Here is a 23,876-nt window from a genome sequence, read left to right on the forward strand (position 1 = left end):
TCGATCTCGTTAGGACTTTCCCGTGAAGATGAAAAACGGTTACCAAAACGTTTATATTCAGCGCGTGACGTTTCGAAAAATCATCGTCTAGGAACAGAGAAAACTGCCTATCGCCACCATCACCGCCGCCGCTCGTTGGCCGATTGCGGATGCCTTCTTCACGGCCCCCGATGTAATTTTCTGAATGACTGCGTAATTAAAACTCTAATTTCCTGCGCTTAATTGACCGGAGTCTTGGTTCCCCCTTTGCTCGGTGCCTCCCGTCCCCCGCAGCCTCTCCCCTCGCCGGACCGCCTGGCTCACCCACCAGTCACGCCGCTCGTTCGCTCGCTCGCTCGCTTGCCCTTACGACCTCGCAAAGTAAAGACGCGAAGAAGGTGGGTGGGACCCCGCGCCATTCTTCATGCAGACATTTTTTTCCGCGGAAACTCAACGTGTGCTCGCCAAATGTCGCGATTACTAATGTTATCTCGTGAATTATTTCAGCGAGGAGATACGCGAGATACGAACGATAAATGTGCGAGAAAATACGCCTCATTTTTTTAATGGGGGAACGTGATTATTCGGAGAGATCGAAGCTGCTCGATATTCTTAAAATCTCGACGTTATGCCGGAAACCGTCGTTCAACGATGTTAAACTGACGCGCGTGTTCGCGAAGACGCGAATGGAAATCAAGAAGGAAAGTCGGGCAAACCACAGCACGATCACAATTAGGAAAATAGATTTTAAATCCGGAATATAACGCTGGGAGACGGACGCCGGGTAGTAAGGGTCGACCCGGACAGCCGCGGATGGGTTGCGCGTGACAGAGGCGACGGGGCAAAGGGGAGGACAGAGGTGAAACTCCAATGGAAATTAATTCATTACTCTAATGCATTGAGCGAGAGGGAATGGGCCAGGCGCTGAAGCGTTGAGCGCCAAGCATTTCGCTAAAGATGGATGTCTCGTTTTCATTTCGAAAATTAACACTCTTCGCCGCTTACTTTTCGAGCTGGCGAGGACCCCGGTTATTTAGCGTTCTCTTATGCCCGCATTGCAATCGCGTTTCTGCCGAAGAACTCGATCGAAATCAATTTTGAGACGCAACACGATTTAATGAATTACTTCTTGGATCTTGAGAGCCAATTTAATATTCTCATAACAACATATTGATTATTATTTAATAATTATATATTGTTTTTTATGATACCAATTTTATCCCAATTTGTCATAGCCTTTTCATCCGTATGAAACTTTATTTTGAATATCGCGCAACTCGCGTATTTAATAAAAATCGTGCAATTCTATATTTAATATAAAATTCACAATATAACCGCGTAATAAAGCTAGGATAAAAGAATGTGTTGAAAGAATTGTATTTTTTTTATCATCGATAGCAAATCATTAAAAACAAAAAAAATTTATTTAAAGAAAATGTAATTTTTACGGAATTAAATTTCATTTAAAAAAAACGGGATATTTTCAAATTATACATTTAGTTATGGGATTTTTCTACGACTAACGATCCCTATGTCTGCATTTCCTTTTCGTGGCATTTTTATGCGTCTTGCTTTCCCGTTGCCGTCGCGACTCCTTGGCCACTGGCGATGCTCGCGAGGTGCGTAGCGCGCTCGTTAACGTATTCATGGGTTTATGGGACAATTAACCCTTTGAGGGACAGTTTAATTACAGAAGTGATTAAACATCTTAACGTACAAACTCGGTGGGCCCCGGACGACGTATATGCATTCGCAACGCGACGTGGCAGGCAGCCGGGTCGACTGGCGGCGTAGCATGACAAGGGGCGGGAGTCGGGGGCGGGGGAGGCGAGCCAGGCTGTTACCAATTAACATACTAATGACACGAACCGCTTTTCGAGGGCCGGCGTAACCGGCCGGCACCGAGAGCTCCGTGTGGGTGCGCGCGCGTGTCGACGTCGAACGTATTCGCGCGTGTGTACGTGGACGCGTATCTTAAGAATCGTCGCGTTCGCCGAAGGCAATCAAAATCGGCCGAATAAAAATTTTCACGGACCGACCGTGGGTTAAGCTGGGATTCGCGGAGATATCTAATCGGGAAACGAACGTCACCGCGCGGCGCGCAGCCCCCGCAACTTTCCCGAGGATACTTTTCTGCCGGGCGTATACTCGTCGCGGTTCGCGGTAAAAATCCTCTTCCCCCTCAGCTTCATTAAACGTTTATCAGCGAATAATTATGCGTCGGGTCGCGTCTGCCGCGCTCGTTGAAACGCCGCGCGCCGCGACGAACCGCGCGAGCGACTCCCGATAGTAAATCTTGCTCGACACGATTGGATTTCATGATATTGTGTATCTTCACGGTGGGGCGCGGACGGGGTACGCGCGGGAGCGGCGGGGGTATGGGGCACGAGGGAGGCACAGGGTTGAGCGCGCTAGATTTAATTAGCTGATTATAATGTTTATTTAATTAATATAATTGGCAAAGCCCCGCGAGCGTGTGTATAGACTTACACGGGCGCCCCGCGGCCATTCCGCCGGCGTTGCATTTAATGACGTCCATTAACGAACATTTACATTAGCAGTAATTATTATCGCGTGGGCGACGTCAGTGCGCGTGGACCGACCGAGGAATTTTCGGGCACTCGTTACCGGGTGCAGAGGCCGATAAAAGCGACGATTATATTCCCTCTCCCTCTCGCCCTCTTTCCGTCTCTTTCTTTCTCCCGCGCGTACGCTCGCGCGAGATTATTAACGCTATTTTGTTAAACTTTCCACGCGCTGCGCCATATAAAACCCGATCGACGCCAAAATCACTGTTTAACCGATATTCGTTACTTGATATTAATTGAGCGTTTACACCGACGCGATGTTTGTTGTTCGATACCGCTTCCGGCAGCAATATGCAGCGTAAATATATGCGGCGTAATAGCGGAACGAGCATTTCGTTCTACGCCGTGTTTTTCGGCATCGTTAACTTTTTCGGCGGTAAACTTTCCGTAATATGTATAACGCTTAATATGTATAACTTCTCTCGCGCGTTCACTCAATTTCCCAGTCAATCTTCCCAACGCGATAACAAAACATTCCATTTTGAATTAATGTTCTTTGGATTATTTACCAAGATTACGACTTTGGGCTTTTCTCTCGCAATTTGCGAGATCCCATCGTAAATTATGGACTACTGTCAGATCATTGCTAGTCGTCAACATAACACGGGGTTCGCGCGTAAATCCGCGATAAAGACCATCAGCGATCGATGCGCGCAAGGAACGGGGAACGGGGAACGGGGAACGGGGGGAACGGGCCCAAGGAGCGGCGGGATCGGATTCCGCCACGCGTGGACGGGCCCGTAGCCGCGCGCGCCCCCCCGCGTGACGTGATCTCCGCTATGACGCAAGGGGAAGGCACAGCAGCCGCGTATATCCTGTGTATCCTGCGTGTGGAGGCACGTAGGAGCGAGAGAGAGAGCGAACGAGGGAAGGGGGAGAGAAAGAGAAAGAGAGAGAGAGAGAGAGATAGGTAAACACGAGAGGAGGCTAGCGCGCGCGCGATCGCGCCGCGCCGCTTCGGGGGCTTCGGGTGCTCCCGGCGAGTTTCGCGTCGCGGTGGCGGTGCTCCGCGCCGCCTCGTCACTTCGCGTCTGAGTGCCGTCGCGTACGGACGTGCGGACGGACCGACGAACGAACGAACGAACGACGACAAACACAAACGGACGGATAGACGACGAGCGGAGCGAGTGTGAGTCGCCGCCGATCGGCCAGCGCGGTTGCGCGCAGCTACGCTGAAACGGCCGCGGCGAGGGGTACCGCTTCCGCTTCTCAGTCTCAGTGCACGACTTGACGCAACGGTGAACGACACGGGGGCGACCGACCCCGCGATCTGCGATCGACACACGCGCGCGCCCGCGCGCGTACGCTAAGGAAGTAATCTGGCATCCCCGTGAAGAAGAGTGTTCGCGCGCGCGGACGAGCGGCATCGAGAGTCTCGGCGCGGCGGCACGCGTGCAACGGATCGATCGCTCGTGACACATCGAGCCCACCGAGTTGTGAGAGATTCCGGATATCGGAAATCTTGTTCTTGTGTGAAACGTTACTCTCCGTCTCTCTCATTCTCACGAGTCTCGTACCTCTCTCTCTCTCTGTCTCTCTCTCATCTTCCTTACAACGAGCCCCAACGACGAAGACAACGAGGAAAACGCCGACGACGGGCCCGTGCCCCATGAGTGCTCCGAACTGCGACGTCGCATTGCTCCGAGTGGACGACTACCCGTCGCGAGGATTTCTCCGCGCGGATCATCGGCCGGCGGCCTTCTCGCCCTCCCATTGGTGAGTAAATTGAAAACGTACATCTCGGGGTATATAGGAAGAGTTTGTACTCCGAGATCAAAAGTAATTAACGCGACGATGATGGAAAAAATAATGCGATATAAATTCGCGAAAGGTATAACGATAGCGGCGAGTATAATGAGAGCGATAAACGAATGACGAAACTTTAGTTGTGACGATTATTCAGGCGAGCGAAAGATCGCGATGAATCACGACTGCTCTAGAGTCTGGAGTCCAGACGCGGAGAAGGAACTTTCGTTGGAACGATCGGAACAGATTCATTAGAACGAATCTGCTTTAGCGAGGTGTTTCTGTTTGTTTTTGTCCTCGCGTGGCAGGTGCCACGATTTGAAAACGCGACGACCGCGCGCGAGATCCAATTTAAAACGGCGTACTTAATCCAATTCCCGTTTCGCGCGTTTTCAATAAACATTCAATGTCCCAATTATCTTTAAACCTTGAAAAGATTCTGATAGCGCGGCGCGGCGCGGCGCCACGTCGTAAAGATCGAATTATGTCAATTCGCGCTTATTGTCGCTGACGGAATGTAATTCGTTGATTCGCTGCATGCTCCCGAAAATCGAGACACTCCGCACAATTTGCATTAATCTACGCGCGCAGCAAGATGCGTTGGCATCGAATTACATTTTCGACGTTCGATCGATAGCGTGGCGGGCTTCCTGTGTTGCCCGTCATGAAAATTATATCGAAACGCTTCTACATCCTGATAAAAGTCTACTGCGTACTCGTGAAATTTTTGGCGACAAATTGAAATTCAAATCGCGTCGGCAGTGGTTCTCAGTATAGCGCCGTATAAAGCCATGCGCACTGGCGCACTTAATAGACGAGTTATTCCTCGTGCGACACTCGCTTTTGAAACAAGATTTATCGCTCATTTCTATTATCTTATCCCTAAAACCATATTTTCAAGAACTTTAAGAGATTATGGAGAGCTATTTTCTAAGAGTGTAGGTTTTAAGATGTAAAATTAAGTTACAGATTTTAAGGTTTAAATGTTGATGTAATGTGATATTAAAAAAATACGATTAACAATAAGCTCTTCGATTAATGTTACGTACTTTATTACATACTATTTGCTCTATTTAATTAATTTTATTACATACGAATAAGGCAAATGGAAATAAACGGAACGTAGGATCGATCGCGAGGTGATTCTCGATAGCTCTCAATAAGATCGAAAACGGGCGCACAGCCGACCGGATGAGGAATCAGTGGCGAAACAAGGCACTTAGGAAGAGAGGGTACGTCGAGAGGGAAGCTCGCGCGGATCGCGGGGGGAGGAGGGGGGACGTATAGGACGGAAGAATCAACGGATGCGTGTGCGTGCGCGAGTGTATGTACGTGCACGCGCGTGTGAATCGGCGCAGGCGCGTTCGCCGAAATGGAATAGTATGACCGAACTCGAACGAGAAAAGGGAAATAGCTGCGGGAAGGGTGAAGGGAACGAGATGGAGGTGTAGAGGTGGTGGAGGAGGTAGAGGAGAAAGAGACGAAGAGAGAAAGAGAGAGAGAGAGAGAGAGAGAGAGAGAGGATGGAGCGAGAGGTGAACGCGGCGCAGGGAACGGGCGTGAGGGGGGCGGGGGTCCAAGGCGTTGCTTGCTTAATTACTAAAAGCTAATCAATTCCGGAGGAAGTAAAGTTTAAATTGCAAACTAAAGTATAGCTACCCTCCCCCGGACGTAACCCTGCAAAGCGATATTACCGCTCGCTGCATTCTGCAATTAGCCCGTGGTAAATCATTGAAGGAAAATTATGGCCCGCGCATTCGCTTCTGAGCGAGTAGCAGTTTTTCGCAATTGGAAAAAATTATATAGCGACGCAGTTTTTACCGTTTTTATCGTTCAGTTTGTTGTCTTTTCTCCGACAATCTTTTTGTGTAATACATTTGCACGAAGATTACAGGATCGATTTTTAGATAGATTGATTTTTTTAGAATCTAAACCAAATAATTCTGCGATTTCTTTTTCGAATGAAATTGCTTTTTATAGATACCGATACCGATTGAACGTTATATCGGTATCTTTCGCGCGAAGGCAACGAAGTAAGGGTTGCCGAGATGCCAAACGTGTCGCGATTCTGAGTAGAGGACGAGGGGGGGTCGGCGGTTGGAAGATGGAGAAGAGGGTAGGATGAAGTATACAGCGCTGGAAACAAGCAATAAAATCAATGTCGTTTCCGGCGATTCAATTCGCAAGACACATCGCACAATTTCACATACAATTTTGCGGCAGAACGACCACGACTCCTATTTACTTCACGGCCGCCATTCCCCTTTCCCTTCGTCGGCCGTTCGCTAGTTCACTCGTCTCTCTCACCGTCCCTCAACTTCTTCCCTTTACCCCCGTATTTTATTTTTCGCAAAATAATTCGATTTTGCTTGTTGACTTGGCCGGTAAGAATGAGATTTCACGAGAGAAGGATTTTACGGAAATTATATAAGAAGATGATAGAACTGTCTCGTTAGCTTCGTAATGATTTATGCGTCGCACGCGAATGGCAATCGGAAATGGAATCCAAACGCACGGGCATCAGAATGCTTGCCGTCACCGTTGGTTTTATTTTTTGTACCGCCTAATGCTTAAACTCGGGGAAGAAGCTCATTCGTGATTCTCGCGTTTGGATTATCCCTTGCTCCTTGGCCGGGATCGGATTCTTAATCGGTGAGCACTGGCCGGAAAATAGCCACTTTGCCCTGGCACGAACGGGCGCGAATCTACAAGCGCTCCTATCGCCTGTACCATTGGTTGCGAAACAACGGAGGGGATGGACGAGAAAGAAACTCGATTCGAAAATCTTTTTTTTCCGAACGAAAAATTATTTACGCTCGCACACACATAAAATGATAAAATAAAAAAAAAAGGAAGGCCAATCCTTGTAATGCGAAAGTTGTCGGGTGATGACTTTTTAGTCGTTACGGATTCGTTCAGAAATTCGTTTGGCGGGCGATCAAAACCATTTTAGTCCGCCAGCTTCTCGGCCGTTTGACTTCTCGAGCTCTTTCACAAAGCGTCAATTTTTGCAAATTAACATGATACGCTTTGGCGCGCGACGATTGTAACGTCGTTCATTCGGTCGGTCGGTCGGCTCGTATACGTGTTAACTCGCGTGCGCGAGTGCGCATGCCAAGAGGACGGCGGTGTGCCACGGCCAATCGATATCGGCGGGTAATAAAATTTGAAAGAATGTAATTCCGAGAAAAGTAGAAAACGCAATAACGCTTAATCGTATTTGCAATCTGCATCCTATATCTGGCCCGGAGTCGCAGTCGGAGCGCGGACGAGCAGCGCGCCCGCCGCCGCCGCCGCCGCGCCGACCGATTCGATCTGCGATGCGGGTATCATAATCGCGGCGACCGTAATATCACTTTTTATCTGGCTTCGATATCGATTACGTATACGCGCCCGCATCTCGTCACCGGTAATTGTCGAGTATACATGTGCGGTAATAATGTAACTAAATACGCGTCTGCATGAGGTGTTGTGAAAGGCGTTTCGCCCTTTTGTCTCCTTTTTCACGTTTACACCGCAGTAATTAATCGCGCATAAATAACGCTAAGCGGACTATTATTACATCCGGGATATTAGCGTATTACGGTATTACGTATCGCGATATTACAATATCGCAATATGAATATTAATCGCCGACGTATTGTTCGTTCGTGTAATTAAAGTGGACGTTCCATCGAGTTGGAAATTGAATCAATCAATACGGAGCTCGCCTAATTATCTGTCCCCGATGATTTTTTTGTCGCTTTAGATCAGATTATCATGCCCGTCAAATCGCATAACGGCGCAACGTCATTGCAAATGCTCTCGATTCATGTTTCAATATAACCGAAACGACCAATAACAATCGTCATACGATTTAGTGTTATTATCGGTGGAACGAAATATGTCGCCTCGGAGATAAACGACGATGAACGGCAACGGTGGCGACGACGCAACGCTGAGTTTTCGAAGTAAATTTTCGGGATTTCATTTGAAAAACATAACGTGCCTCCCATGCGGTATTTACGGGTTCCATTAGGGAGCTGTCAGTCGGTGATCCCGCGGCGCATCTTCGGGCTGCACGTATCCGGGAGAACCGGGGAGGGAGAGGGGTAGAGAGGCGCGACATACGATGCAGCAGCGGTGCGCAGTCCGTGCACCAAGCCACGAGACACTATACGTTCCGATGGAGGACAAGCTTATGGGATGGAACGTTCATCCGCGGTGATCCTCGAAGTACCGTTTCTTTCGGCTGACTTCCTAGCTTCTCTTTCTCATAGGCGTCGATCGAAAACGCGAGATATCCACGGCGAGATACGGCCGTGGACGCAGCTCGTATCTCCCCCGTTCTCTCGTTGCTTTTTATCATCTCCGTGTAATTTTCTTGTAATTTACGACGAACGAATTTTGATAAAAAAAGAAAGAGAAATCTTTTTCGGAGCACGCAGATTATAATTCAAATCGAGCGACGACTCGTCGCCGAGCTTTCTTTATGAATGAAACATCTCGGTTGCCAATGGTTCGTGATTTTCCTGGAATTTGAGAGATTCGGTCCGCTACCAATTTGCGCACCAAATCCAATTACGGTTACGATCGGGCAAAAATAACACTACATGATGACACGTGTGTGTTTTTGAGCGTTTTTCGCCCACCTGAAATAACTCGACTACCGCTCTGGCCGGGTTGTTACGAAATTTGATATCCCGCGGAGAGCTGCGCCGCGGTTCGACGTCACGGGATCGAAGGCATCGCTAATAAAAATGTTCCCAGGATGGCCCCAATCCGGACAGTTCGATTGTCTATTAGCGCTACGTCTTTTTCTCTCTCTCTCTCCCCTTTTTTTTAGTGACGTGTTACACGCGAAGTTACTACGCCATCCGATTGAACTTAAATTAGTCGCAAAACAATTTACCGCGCCAGCGGATATCTCTTTTTCGTTTGACACGACTGTAAATAGTGTCCACAGCTCTGCTTTGTAGATATCGATTACTCGGCATCACCGGCTAGTTGCACAATCTTTATTGGAAGCACATAACTGATCGTCGATATGAAAGCATCCCCCGCAAGAAGACTTAAATTTAGATTCCGTCTGGTAAAAATTTCTCTGCCAAAAAATTTTCAGTGTTTGAGAAATAGAGAAGCAAAATTCATACTCGTCAATTTTTTGGACATATGTATTATATATGGGAGTGTAATTTTATTCCACATGTTTAATATATACATGATAAAACTGCATCCTTTTCTAAGTTCGCCATATTAATTATATTATTAGGAAAGAAAAGTAAATGTGATTTTTTTCTTCGTTATCGTCGTTTGACGTTTTTATAATGTGCTACGTACAAAACCGTATTTATCCGGCAAGCACCATAATCGGTTAAGTCTTTTGAAATATTTACGAAGATGCGATCGATTAGCTATCGAGTATTGCGTAATTATTGGACGGCGAGTATTCCGGATAACTCAGTAATTAGGAATTCGCGCGACGAGTTGTTACGCTCGTAACACGAACGATGTTCATGAGATTGACGCGCGCGCGCGACCAACGTTAATACCTTTATTAATTTACGTAACAATTAATGCGACCGCGATAATTAGTCGGCGTTACATTGGCGCGCGTATTGCCGTGTAGGCGCGCACGAATATAACATTACGCAAGTCGTCATCGGTTTTTCACCGTCGCCGTTGGAAAAACTCGCTTTTTGTCGCGCGAGTTCAGGTCGATCGTCGACGTTGTCGGATGCGATGGCCCGATATGGAATATTAATTTTCGCTAACTCACCAACCTCTCACCTCTCCCTCTCGCCGATCCGTCGGCCCCCCCTTTGCTCTTCGCCTCGCCCCCAAGCCCGTCGTCCCGCCACACCGCTCCTTCGTCACAATTCCGTGTCCCGTCCCGTCCCGTAGTACAATGTTTTCCAATTAACTTTATTCGAAATCGAGCGAACCGCCGCGCCGCGCCGCGCCGCGCTGTTTTCCCAACCCCCCCTCCGACCCGGTTGCATCCCCTTATTCGCTACACTCGGTCGTAATAGCCAGATTCCATGTACGGAAAAATTTACGAAACACTAGAATATCGAAAATCCAGAACATGGGTATTCCGTAAAAATGCGCTTAATTTTCGCGTCCCGTGGGAAATGAATGCAGAAACAAATGCCTGTTTTTGTATCCTGTTGCCACGGAATAATTTAAACGAAAAATATTTCGAAAAATTATAAGCGCGTGACGCGGTATTCGCTTAAACTATTTTTTTTTAATCCTAAGCGCGATTGTCTCTAACTTTCAATGGCGACAACCGGCGTCAGTCGGCATTCAATAATCGACTTAAAACTCATCAGTTGATTAGCACGTCTCGCCTGGCAGAAATGCGTCATAGTTACCTCGGGCGGAAGTCCTGTATTATTTCGCTCGCGCTAGGTGATATAAAGTTAATGATATTTGGTGCCGTCACGTTCCGAAAGTTAATTCGTTCTCGGTATTAATACGGAGAGTGCATCCCCGATAATGAGATTGCGTTGTGCGAGGGGACGGATATAAGAGGTAGGTTATAAAGCTGGATCGTAATAACGTATTGTCTGGCGAGTCAGCGCGCGTGTCTATCGAAAACGAAACGACTCGTCGCGTCCTGCCATGATCCGATACATTAAAAGAAGGGATCCGCGAGCCAATTTTGTATTTAATAACTTTAATCACACGCAATTTTAAAGGCAATCACATTTAAAAATTGTATTTAACTAGCATAGTAGAGAAATGGAGAAAAACCTTTAACGTTCTTCAAAGAATTAGAAAAATAGACGGAATACCATGATACCGTTGCTTCCTTCGGTATTTTAAAAAATTTTATATACAATAGCTACTGTTTCAAAAATGCAATTTTTCAGATAACCTCAAATTAGTAAGACTTAAAATGATTATAGTATTAATAAGAGATTATTATAAAATGAAGAATAATTTTTAATCAATTTTTTAAGTCACTAGAATTATAACGAATTAAACAAGATGTTTCGCACTCGATCAGCTTTCGAAACATGCACGAGAATGTATTTGGAGCGTTGTCAACACCGTTGCTCGGCCGTTAAAGTGTTAATAAATCATAACTGCAAGTCGTAACCGCAATTTCTTTCGGAGTCTCTCTATGACGCTGGCGGACGAAAAACCACGCCTTTCAAGTCTAATGCACGGACCCCATAAATCGAGACGACTTCTTGTCGGTGGGCCAGACGATGCGACGGTCCGGCCGTTTTTAGTTCCGCTCCGCTGCTATTATTGCGCCACGCTTATAGGTCAGAAATCCACTCTTATACGAGAAGATATTTATACGCTATTCCATTTGGGGCAATCATGGATGAAACAAGTTGGAGAGGATCCTCGTATTGCGACACATAAATTAGGCGCGTTGGCCTTTATACACTTTCCCTCCCGGATACCTTTATGCAAAAATCTTTATTCCTTCTGCTTCTTCTTTGTTCTTATCCGTCGGGGGAGATCTTACCCCGCATGTTTGAGAAAATTTCACCTCCAATAATTTCAAGTTTTTACGGTTGAATCTTGCACGAGACACCATTTGAGCGGGCGAAGTAATACTCTCTTGTACTTGTACCTTACTCCGTAGTCTTTTTATTTCGCTCACAAATTAAAAGTTTGTCATACGTAGTCGAGCGTAATTTTTCAAACTAGCCCGGAGAGCATTTTTTTTTATTCGTTACACGGGAATCGCTTTGGTATCGGCTGAAAACGGATTGCACGGCTCAAAGCTAAAATTACGGGTGTATCGGCCAATCACGCGCGGCACGAAGAAAAAAGGTATTGACGTTGCCGATATGCACCGTGGCCAATGTGTTAATTAGACGGGTTTTCTTATGATCTGGACGCAATTACCGGTTTCTCCCCTCCCCGCCCTCCTCGCAACACCGAGAGAGATAGACGATCCATCGCCGTCCATCGGCAAAGAGCCGTTTCTTCCGTGAAAAAGAGACGTGGCCGGCCGTTCGGAAAGATTCAGATAATTACTTTCTCTTCTCGACCGCACGCTCCGGCGAGCCCGAGCCCGAAACAACCGTATCTTGCGGTCATGAATTTAATTAAATATTTTCGTGGCCGAATGTGTCCGTTCGGCCGCGCGATTATCTCGCTGTTCTTTCGCGCGCGGAGACGAGGCAATTTACTTTTTTAATCTCCGTAATGAATTAAACGCTTTCCCCTCGGTCTGGCTGCTCGCGGGTGCCGGCCTCACTCCAATTCCGACACCAACCCCCATCGTGGTACTCCATTCTGTTCTGCACCCTCTCCCCCTCCCCCCACCCCTCCCTCCTTTCTGCCACGCTGCTGTATTAGCTTTTCCGATGGTTCTTCGTTGCCCATTGAGCTTTGTCGGTCGCGATAGATATGCGCGCGTGCAGCTGTAGAGCGATATTGGTTGTTCGGAAAGAGCACAATCGCGATAATACGCGCCACCCGCAAATGGTCGGCGCGAACAGAGAAAAAAAAGAAACCACGCGCCTTCCGAAACAATTTCTACTTTAATTGCTTAAACTTTTGTACTAACGAGAGAAATAGTAGATTTAATTTCAGAATTAGAATTTTTGAAATAGTCCAAGTGGTACTTTCCAACATGATTTATTGACTATTGACTTCTTTGACCAATTCGAAATAGATTTTTCCTTAATAACAATGTCAAGGGGGCCATAGTTTCTAAGTTACAAGCAACTGAAAATGAAGAGGATTTTTCATGGAACTAAGTTTGAAAGATGCTAAAAGATAGTAAAACCTTATTCCTCATTTAATTCCAGGTAAACTACTTTAACAAATTTGTAATTTAAGGATTAGTTACAAAGTTATTTAATGTTGAAAATTGGAAACTTACGACAAATGACTTTACTCAACTTTACGCTAAGGAAAAATCGATCCTACATTGGTCAAAGGATCTATAGATGAAAAATAGGTGAAAAAATCTGCTAAAGGTCTAAACACTTCAAGTATAAGTTTTAAAACTGCTCTTAAAATCTCTCACGTATTTTTTTTTTTAGATTATATTTATCTGTATATAAAAAAATCTATTATTTTCCTCGTCCCCCTTTCTTCGCCATAAAAGCTTGGCTAGAGTTTAATGATGCGATTCGCGGTTCTCTTCCATTTGCCCGATTGTAAAATTGACTCGGTGTCATTCAACATGCCGTTGCTGCGGTTTTCTCGATCAATCCTGCCGGCGCGAAATCGGTGCTTTCCGATGCACTCGACGATGAAGAGGGAGCCGTGTCGGCAAGTATGTACCTCGCGTTGTCTGCCCCTTCTCGCTCACGGATAACAATCGGAGTAACCAGCGGGAAACCACGAGGGAAGACAGTAAAAGTGGCCGCGCATCGGGAGCGCGCGTTTCCACCCTCGCCGCGGAATCTAATTTCGTCGAATATGTCATCCCCGAGACTCGGCTCGGCGGCGATGCAACGATCTGCATCCGAGCGCTCGAATCGCTCGATAGCGATTTCCAGCTAGCGACTAGAAGGAGGAGGAGAAGGACGTGGGGATGTTGAGGGGTTCGGATAACGGGGGTGGATGCGCTGTCCGTTTCCCGAGGAAAGAGAGGGAAAGAGAGAGAGAGAGAGCGCCTCGTCGAAGTATCGAGCCCCTGGATCGTGCTAGCTATAATATATTTTTTATCTGATCGAGGGGATCGTCTTTATGGAGGGTGTTCCGTGCAGGCTCCGGGCAGCGGTATGGTCTACCGGGTAGCGCGCACGTATTACACGAACCGATGTCCAGCCTTGTTCCGGAGTACAGGAATGCTCAAAAATATCGGTAACCGTACCAATACCGGGTGCAGGAATGTCGGTATCGAAAGTACTCGTTATCCGGTTTAAAGTATCAATATTTCGGCGATCCCTCGATATTCTCTCTCTCTCTCTCTCTCTCTCTCTCTCTCTCTCTCTCTCTCTCTCTCTCTCTCTCTCTCTCTCTCTCTCTCTCTCTTTTCTCTATCTCTTTTGGTACTTTCGCTTTCGAACTCGTTTTCACACGTGGACGTACTTTAACTCTGATCCGTAATCCCGCATCCATTCGGGACGCGCGCGTAGGTACTCTGTGGACTTTCGTGAGTTGCGCGTGTTTGCGTACGCAGCCGCGTATTAGGGACGGACGGTGTATACTGATGGCTGCTGTTTCCCCGAGCTAATGCGGGCGAGCAACCCTTTGAGCCACGAAAATGCGGGGCGAACTTAAAAGCGTGCGAGAGTGCTGGGTGAATACCAGGTCAGGATTGCCGCATTTGTTAAAAAAAGCTGCAATAAAGCGACGGCGACGGTGCATCACGTTGTAATAAATCAAATAATAATCTGATATTTTTTTAACGGAGTCTTAAAAGCGTACTGCAGCTTCACTAAACATAACATATGAACCATGTGAAAAAAGAAATTCAGTTGGCAAGTTCCGCGCGAATCCTGCATCATTGGATTTCGCATAAATCCGACTTTTGAGATCGAACGCCATAGCAGCAATGACATCGACGAGAGGAATCTACCGGGTGATACGCGCGCGTATAGGAAAGCCGGAGGGTGAAAGGGAGCGAGAGGGACGCGCGGAGGACAGACGGAGATGGCGGGTGGCCGCGGGGGTGGGGTACGCGGCCGCTACGCGAGGGGGGACAGGCGGGACGGGGCGACGGTCGGTATAGGGGATTGAAAAGCAATTTCCCCGCGACGGGGATGCGCGGGATGTGGGCCGAGCTTTATATTAATGATCCAGATATATTATCGGACGTGACCGAAATTGCTGTCAAAAAACTCGGATATTGGAGCGAGTCGAGATCGCGAGACGGTTCGCTCCGCTCCGCTCGCTCTCTTCCTACACGCGCGCTCACATGTGTATACGTGCCACTATGTGTATACACGCATCCGCGAGCACACACGTACACGCGCACCTACACACGAGCGACGTGGAAAATAGCATCGATCAAATAGCGCGGGAAAAGTCGGGACTTCACGGCCGCTTACGCGTTTTTTGTTCGTGCTTGTAGCGAAACTGTCACGACGACGATGGATCATGAGCATCTTATTGGGAACGCTCAATCCTACATGATTATGTTGGTTCTGAAAATTAGTTTCTCGTACTGAATTTTCGTAACAAATAGACACGCTTATACATTTCTGTCATCGATAGCGTGATAATGGAAGGATACGCTCGGACGCTGTATTAATTACGATGCTTTTCGAGGGTCTTCAATTTTCATTTGGAGAGGAGGAACCGGGAGAAACGTTGTAGCGCAGCGCGAGATATTCTCATAACGCGCTTATCGAATCCGTGCGTGCGTGTCGAGTGCGCATTATAGCTGGATAGGCATTTTAGGGACGGCCGTTTATGCGGGTACGTTAAGTAGGGAAACCTGTCTTGCCACATGCGTATCCGGACCATGTCTCATGCGAGTCTGTGATAAGCGCAGCTGCAACGCAGCGGCGCGCTGGCGAGCGTCTCAAAAAGATAACACTTACGCGCACACATCCACCATGCGTGCGCTCCGTAACATAACGCCCGTGTCCCTTTGCCGGCGAAGATAGCTCGGCGATTAGCGATTAAGTTCATTACGCTCGTTAATGAACTTTTTAGCGTAATGAGTGTGATGTGGGGAGGACGGTAATTGACCGTCGTTGTGACTCAAAGAGATAACATTTGCGCATACATCCTTATGCTCATATGGTCATTGCCCGCCAGGATAAAGATGCAGATGTTAATTAACGAACATTACTGGATCAGCGTTTCAATCGTGTTAAAACGTTCGAGGTAATCAACGCGATGACGAACGATTTTCGTCCGATTTTTCCTGTATCGCGCGCGTTTTTCGCAGCTGAAAGATTAACGTAGATAATTATCGGTTCAACTCCATTACGCCTGTTAATTTTTTAGCTGCACTCGGAAAAATGTACACGATGCAGCGAAATCAGGCAGAAATCGTCGAGCATTGCTTTTATAATTATTAATAGCGAGCTTTTCGACGTAGCAAACATCGTTTAAGTTAGTACTCGTTAATTAAGTTCCGCTACTCAATTCATTTTGTCATTACGAGAAACACATCGTTATAAGAGACACGTTTCGAAATGTTTTCAGTTACGGGAGGACAATGCGGAGATCCATGAATAGCCCGATTATACTATAATGAGGCATCGATTATATCGCTTATAGACACTATGGGGATTCGATTCCCCGGTCGTTACACAAGCGGCTATAATGGTGCCGGGGTTAGTGCTCCCGGTCTCGATTCCGGATCTCAAAGATCGCTTTTCGTCGGTCTCCGTATTTACATAGCGGAATACACGGACTTGGTAATACAGCCCCGTTGACCGCCGTCGGTTGGTCGAAGGGTAACGAGCTTGCCTGTCCAGCCGGTCGTTGAATCGGACGTCCACAGTGTTCACCATCATCAGGGTAGGCGAGGGGGAGGGGGGGAGAGGGAAGTGGTAAGGGTGGCGACGTCGAGTCGACTCACGGGGGCTGTGTCGACCCGGTAAGGTGCTTGGATAGGCGTAGCTCGGATTTCCATATCTGGGTGATTGTAATGCACATTTATTAGCTGGTAACGAGAACGGGCCGGAATTAACATTCGGTCGGGCCAGGTTGCCCCGAGTATTTATATTTATGGCCGTTGTGTCCCTAATGCGATTAGCTCGACTACGTGTTTCTCCCTTCGTCAGCCCGTCGCGTCGTCGTGTCGTGTCGTGTGTTCGTGCGTTGGAAGGCTTCCGCCTCTTCTAGCCAATCAGGTCTGGCAAGTCGGTCGCGTACGCGTATATCGACGCATACACGCTTTTAAGGTATCGCAAGTTGGAAGGTAGTCGGTGTTAACTAACGTCGTTAGCATTCACGTTTTCATAAATTGCTTGCCAATCATGACGCTTTTATTACTTCGTTAAGACGTATCCAGCGAGAGAAGTTGATAAGTAAATTGCTCTTCCCTCTGCCCTTCCCGACTTAATTCGTCCTTCGCATTTCGGTGATTCATCCATGAAGTAAACGCTGGCAATTTATCATTTCCATTATACCTTTAGATACCGTTAATTTCTCATCTGTGCGTACAGGTTTGAGTTCTCATATATGAGTATTTAAATCGTAATCCCTAATGGACCGAATGAAACTGTTTCGCGACAGATTACTAATCCGATTGATTGTCTCCATCGAGTGGAATGCATTCCGCCCGATGGAAGCCTCACACGCCGCGCCGGCGATAGCTACAGCTAAAATGTACGTCGAGTCGACGTATCACGGGCGACAGTAAACTTCCACTATCGTTGAGTGCAGAAAAACCGATCCTGCCGGGCGAAGTAGCAAGGGAGACTCTTCGACCGGCACTTTGCGCGACGCTGCAGCGTCGCCGTCCTCGTGGAAATCGAACGTGGCGTGGCGTCGCGGCGAGGCTGAATCGAGTGGCGGCGGAGTGAGATACGGGGATGGATGTGTCGGCAGAAGCGGATGGGAAAAGACGGAGGGAGGGGAACGAGTGGGTGAAAGTGGTTTGTCGAGCAGCGCGAGCCACCAGACGCGGCTTGGCAAGCCTCGGGCCAAAGAGAGAGAGAGAGAGAGGAAGAGGATAAAAGCTACTGTAGAAGATAAAATAATAATAGCGCGATAATGTAAGATGGGATGGCTAAAAAGAACGTGTTTCGGCTCTCACCGGATTGACAGGCCATGTTAAGCTGTGGTACTGTGACTACAGCTATTAATGAAGAGCCAAGATTTTAATATTCGGGACAATAGAAATTTTACGCACGAAAATTCAGTCCGCTTCCTCCCGATTGAAGGAATAAATTTAAACTCGATTTTTCCTCGATGAAAATTTCGATGCTATCGTTATTCGATAAATCACTTTCATTCATAAATTCTGTAAATAAATCCGTTGTGGGTAATAAGTTTCGAATTTCCTATCTTGTTAATTATGTTGTTTATTAATATTATTATCATTATTTATTATTGTCGGAAAAATAACAATAGTTACACGAAAAAAAAAATGATTTTGTCGAAATATATAAAAATTAGGATACAGATACTAGATACCGATCTGAAAATAATTATGTTGAATTATCAAAATAATTATAGAACACTCAAGCATGATAATAATGTTGCAAAAAGTTTTGACATTCTAGCAACCAGTTTGAGTGTCTTATATAGTTATTAAGATGGTCCAACTATTTCCAGATTTGTATCCAGCTATGGAAAGGATACTTTTGCTTTTAGTAACTACTTTTCTTTCGAAAAATGGGATTTATTTGTTGATGTAAATTTTGTTCGTCCACGCTTGAAGCAAGTCCGTTCATTCGTGCTTGTTCGCGCTCGTGGGTTGGATCCACCTTCAGTCGGACTACGGCAGTAAGCGCGAGCAGAACGGTAGACAGATTCGAGCGAGAGAGCTCCGTAGAACGGCGGACAGCGGGGATGGAAGAGATTCTACGTGGCGGTCGCGAGGGGCACGAGGGCCCTCGGAGATCAGTAGGTTGGTCGAGGGCTGTGGGTAGGGCTGTGTCTGTACTTAGTTAGCGGACAATGCGGCCTCTAATGAACAGCCAGGGGCGCCCGATGCGGCTCGGCGCGCTGTGGCGCCGCGCCTCGATGGAGCAACCGGTGGAGTGCGCCGACCAATCTGAAACCGTCAGATTGCAATATACGCGTTACATACCGACGTTAACGCCGCTAATGCGACGGCCGCGGTGCGATACTCGGAAATCGCATAACGCTCGTTAATGCCCGTTCTTCTGTGCGAACTCAATCGACATATCTCTCAGTATCTCGCGGCGCGTCGATCATTTTTGCGCGATTTATTGCCTTATCACGCGCATCCTAGTACAGCGGGATTGATCTTCGTCTAAAGATAACACGTTTAATCACACAGATTAATCAAAGAACTCGCATTGAGTCGCGTAAATGCTGGTCGAATAAGATTTTCGGTAAAGTCTACCAGAGATTTTCTCGCACAAGTTCGATTAAGGTTTCATCCTAATTGAAACTTTGAAAGAATATATATTCAATTCAGCAGCTTTCACAATATTGCAGCACCGTGATGAAAATTTAGATACGGCTTAGCATGTGCCGTTACGAGTCTTTTTAATCATTACCGTAACGGGGAGAAGGAAATTGACGGGCGGGAAAAATATTGCCGTGAAGCTCAGCGCTAACGTCGCCGCGTACAATATCGACTCGATAGAGAATTAGACGGAGGATACGGAAAAAAACGTGACGCGGAATGGGCGGGATTGAGTATCACTGGCTACCGCGACGGTCGTAATTAGATTCAATTGTCTCGCGTTAAATCAGTGACTGCGCCGCGCCGCGCCACGCCGCGTCGTCGGTTCCCCATTCCGCGTGTCTGTCCGCCGCCGTCCTCTACTCCTACGATGCCGGCTCATTGAAATAACTCGGCCGCGGTTACGTACGTACGTACGTAACGTAACGCGGAAAATCGAGCGCGCGCGCTTCGGTGCACCCGACTTGAAAGAAGGTGTTCCGCCAATGGGTACCGTCCGCGCGTCGGAAGGACACCGATTCTTCGCCGCGTTTCTTTGTTGCGCCGTTTTCCGCGAGTCGATTCCGCCCGAACGAATCGCATTTACGGTTTTTCCATCCCGCGCATAAATAGCGCGGGGAACGTTCCCATCAGCTGTAGCTACCTGCGTTTCCCTTTCTCGCGAGCGACGCGCGACGTTGGCTTAACGTGAAAGCAATCTTATTAAGCGCGATTTTTCCGATTAAAATATTAAATGTGAGTAAAGAAAAAAAAAACGATAATTCAATTGCACGATATGGCGTGCAAATGCTCGAAAATTATCGTCGAATATAAAATACGGTCTTTGCGAATTATAATTTTAGATTGGCACGTAGATCGGCACGCTGAAACGACCGATTCGTCGACGGCATCCGGCACATGCGGGTCATTTAAGAACCCGCGTCGCCCGCTCCTCCTCGAGAAAAATTCTTTTGTACGGCAATTTGACGGGAATCAGCGTTAACGATCCAAATTGAAGTCATCGGGAGAAACGCGGGTTGGGAGAAGAGGCGATGGAGGGAAGGCTCGGAATCGATCGGACGATGATGTGCGGCGTCCGTTCCGTTCGAATCTGCCGAGTGGAATTAATAAGAGCGAATTAATAACGAAACATACCCTCCGCGTAGTCTCTCCCTTCCCGCCTTCGTCCGCGTTTCCACCGGCTTAATCTCTTTACGCGGCCACTCGGCACTCGCCTATAAAAGCGGAAGACTTTTGCAGCGCGAACTCGCCGCCGAGTTTAATGAAAATAGTTCTTACGTTTTTACCTGAGGATCTCGGTCGGCCCCGAGGTACGAGGGGAGGGGAAGGAAGGTAGGGAGAGTAAGACTTACGCGTGGTCTCTTAACGAAGATTCTAATTAAGCGAATCTTTTATTAGCCGCCGCTCACTATCGCGATTGCCGGGATTTTCCGCCGTTACATTACCCTTTTACGAGAATATCGATATCCCCCGGAGTGAAGAGATTTCGATTAGCCGCGGATGAGCAGAGTGTCGCGGAGAATAGTTCAGAAGAGGGATACTGTCTTTGATTAAATGCGCCGTTCGATTTTACGTCGCTCACACCCGGCGTGTCTTGCGTTTACAATTCGATTTCGAAAGACAGTTTCGGATATTATCGCGATTATTCTTTCTGTCACTTGGTACCGTTGCTCGCATTACATCGACGATGCTACCAATCGTGCATAATTTTTCAAGAATACTTCGCACCAATTCGATCGGCCTCGGAGACCGGCAACATTGAAAATTGCAAACTGCACACAAGTTAGCTCCCGATAGATAATAACGCGCCTTAGAATTTCGCACGATGCAATCCATCGAGTTGTTACACCTTGTCTTATCGTATCATTTTTCGTTGAAAACGCGAAATTAGCGTATCTCAGCCTCGCGTCCTATCGCCGTAAAAAATCAAGAGTGCGGAGAGGAAGGTAGCCGAAGAAGAGGGACACTACTAAAGGTTACGCGACGAAATTTCCATAATTCCAGCTTACAGAAAACGACAGGTTTTAACGTTGATGTTCAGTTTGTAACGGGTGTATTATTTTAAGTGGCGCTGTCTGTGTATAATTCGAGACCCGCGGTGCGCGGACGAGATGAAAAACGATGGAGGACGATGGCGCGAGGAGGACAGAGAGATACAGAAAGGGAGAGTGAGAGGAGAGAATGCGCGAGAGAGAAAGAGAAAGAGAAAGAGAGAGAGAGAGAGAGAGAGAGAGAGAGAAGAATGGAGGGGCTGAGGGTGTGGGAGAAGGTCGACGCGGTAATGGCATCGTCATGTCGCCAGCCTCAAGCTCCAGTGATTCTCAATCGCGCGAATTCGTTCGCCGGATGTGCGCGCCGGGTGCAGGGGCGCTTTACCACGTGGAAGTAAAATCCTAGAGCGAGACAAGATTGCACTCGTCGCAAACATCGTGCTCCCGACGACGCAGGTGCGACATTTAGAAATTTAATACGAGCGCTCCCGTTGAAATAAACACGCGCGAACACCGACGTGGTGTGTGCTCTTGCGGGATATGTTTCGCGATCGACCGGTTCCCGTAGCGTTGGTCGTCTCGCCGGATACCAAGATCCCCCAGTCTTTTTTCCCCGTCTAATTGTCCGCGTTTCACTTTGTATCCTGATCCTACCGCCTCATTAATTCCGACGATTAAAATCGGGAGCCCGCGTGGCAATGCCCGCGTGCAGTTTCGTTGAGAATGCTGTTGTTTATATCATTCTTTTTTAATTTGGACAAAGCAAAAAAATAGTCGAATCAAGATATCGGAAATTTTGGTATAATAATAATTTGATAATTTGTACACTATAATTTAGAATCCTATAAGGTATCGCACTTCTTAATTCTAATAACAAATTTTCTATAGTTAATTTAATTAGATAACTTATCAGGAGTCGAAATACTTTTTGCGCAATTTAAATACAGTGAAATCGAATTCGATAAAAATAAAAATTAAATTCGTCAGGGCGCCAGGATTGAACGGCAAACGCGGATGAGAGAAATCGAGTACGTGAATCGTTCCGTGGAACCGCTTAGTCGCTCTTCCCCGATACCGCGGCGACGCCGATGGTTAATTCAACGGAATTTACCGACGTTTGTGCGCGGCCTGAATAGCGTATAAATTTTACCAAGCGAAACGCATTACTTTCTATTGTGCCGTGTTGCGGTCGTCCTCGCGATACGAAAATCTCGCCCGACCTTTCACGATGATCGTCTCGTTTTGCATCGTCGGTGTTGCATACTGGCGAAAGATGAACAATGAGCTGTGAACTGTGAAAAGTAATAATAAGCTTATACATTGATTCATAGTCAATGACAAATCTCTTTTCGGAAAAAAAATTTAGTAAAAAACAAAAAGTGATGAAAATTTCGCCCTATCATTATTAATAATATATTTATATATATTCAGATATATTTTTAAACATAAGAAAATATAATTTTTAATTTTATTCTTTCAGATATATTTTTTTACGTTATATTTTCGCTCAGATATATCCAGTATGTCTGTATATAATTATTGAGTGTCCGTGTGTTATTTATTTTAATAATATTTTAATTATAATGTATTTTACATTTTTTCCCTGAGTATGTGATTTAGAAAGAAGAAAATTCGAATACGTGCGCGCGCAGATTTTTCCATACAGTTATTGTTTAATAAGGCAACTCGTTCATTTTATCGTTTACATCTCACGGCTCGTCGCTTATCGTTTACCAATGTGCACACGATCCTTATCAGCGATAAGGCCATGCAGGAACGCGGCCGGAATTTCAAAAATCCAGGATGCCCGCGACGCGACGGTAGCCGGGTGAGTGTATTTAGCGATAACTGCCGTGATATTTAAGGAACGATCGGCTCGCCGCTGATGACGCCCCCGTTAATGCGAAGGACGGGGACGGTAAAGAGAGATCGTGCGGAGTGAGAGGGAACGAAAAGAAGGGTACGAGGACCGATAGACGTAGGCGCCGTCCAAGTTGCGCCGTTGATTGCACCACAAAGGGTGCAATTATGCGGCCCTTCAGCAATCACCGCGCATTCTGCCCGCCATTTGACCCCTCCGGTTCCCTCTCCCCTGTCGTCTCTCCGGTCTCCCTTCCCGCCCGGGCTTCCATCCCTGAAACCAGCCAACCCGATTTTGTCCCGTAACCCGCGCGAGATATATCGCTCGGCAAGCGGGGGCTATCGCATCTTTTTATTTAAATGCACCCCGTCGACGTGTCGACGTGCACCGGCCAACCTGAATGCAATCCGCGGCGTCAATGTGATTTAACCCATTGCCGTGTCGGCGGCGCTACGAAGAAATCTGTTAATGAGCGATTGTCGCGCTTCCGAGATCGGGGATGAAAGACATGCTCGGTTGGAAATTGGGCCGTGCACAATGGAGCCTGGAAAATTACTGCGCTTTCTTTTTACGAATTCTATGCACACACTATACATATTTGCTGTTGATTTTTTCTGCCGTGAAAATTTGATTGAAATCTACCTTTCTCAGAACTTTATAATATACAAATAAAGTCAGAAATTCTCAATCAGCAAATGAAATAAAGTTAACAACTTTAGGTTGAAATAATTTTTAAA

The 23,876-nt window shown here is 46.9% G+C and overlaps 2 protein-coding genes across 4 annotated transcripts in view; one reads left to right on the forward strand and one right to left on the reverse strand.

The window, feature by feature from the left end:
* LOC139770897 (uncharacterized) overlaps positions 1–23,876 on the reverse strand; it is a 198,322-nt gene that overhangs the window by 13,734 nt on the left and 160,712 nt on the right. The window lies entirely within an intron of this gene.
* Positions 3,605–23,876, forward strand: part of LOC139770857 (LIM domain only protein 3) — a 52,501-nt gene continuing 32,229 nt past the window's right edge. The window contains exon 1 of the mRNA XM_071703114.1: positions 3,605–4,283. The gene's annotated coding sequence lies outside the window, so the exon portion shown is untranslated. The remainder of the gene's footprint in view (positions 4,284–23,876) is intronic.

The sequence above is a fragment of the Temnothorax nylanderi genome, unplaced genomic scaffold, assembly GCF_030848795.1.
Source record: "Temnothorax nylanderi isolate EJ_2023f unplaced genomic scaffold, tnyl_v1.0 TNYL_tig0003_pilon, whole genome shotgun sequence".
Classification (NCBI taxonomy): Eukaryota; Metazoa; Arthropoda; class Insecta; order Hymenoptera; family Formicidae; genus Temnothorax; species Temnothorax nylanderi.